The sequence below is a fragment of the Panulirus ornatus genome, chromosome 70, assembly GCF_036320965.1.
Source record: "Panulirus ornatus isolate Po-2019 chromosome 70, ASM3632096v1, whole genome shotgun sequence".
NCBI lineage: Eukaryota > Metazoa > Arthropoda > Malacostraca > Decapoda > Palinuridae > Panulirus > Panulirus ornatus.
Window position 1 is genome coordinate 3,131,563 of NC_092293.1, and position 862 is coordinate 3,132,424.

An 862-nucleotide genomic window follows, 5' to 3' on the forward strand; every position below is an offset into this window, starting at 1 on the left:
ATCTTTCAAATAGATCAAGTCGGAACAAAGCCAATGGCACGACCCATTCTTCTTCACTTCCACTCCATATTTTCATTGGTTCCTCACCTTCGCTACACACTCAATACCCCTTAACCTACGACCGGGTGATGCCAGAGGGTGTGCACAAGGCCATCTCTGTATCTTTCCTTTCGGTACACCCTATACTCACCTACACTTTCCTCCGTCCTTTTCACAACACGATTTATCTTAACTACACCCTCATTGTCTCTAAACTCTCACCTGCACATGCCTCTGTTCTTTTCACTACATTTTATCTTCACTACATCCTCATCTCTACACTCACACAATAGCCCCCCTTCATCTTCGATCAACAATTTATGTTCACTACACCCACATATTTAGTACAGTCTCACCTACAATAGCCGACGACCGTGATCTTCACTACACTTCATCTTCGCTACACCATCATCGTCTCAAAACTTTCACTTACACTTGCCCCCTTCATCTTCGCTACACATTTTATCTTCACTACACCCTCATCGTCTCTACACTATTAAAATAGCCCCCTTCATCTTCACTAATATCTTTCTCTTCACTAGATCTACATCTTCTCTACACTGATCTTTATCGGTCAGGCCAAACGCCATAGTTTGATAAAGGTACACTCGAACCTGACCTTTAAAGGTTATGTATGAATTTTTTTTCTTTTTTTCCTTGTCCATTCTAATGTAACTTTTATTCTCATTCGGTATAATCCAGTTTTATCAACTCCTTATCCGGTAAAATCTAGTTCTTGGAAAAACAGACTTAACTATATTTACTATATTTGAAGATGCTTCACTATATTCTAAAGCTACAAGGCTATGAAAGTTTACTTCGT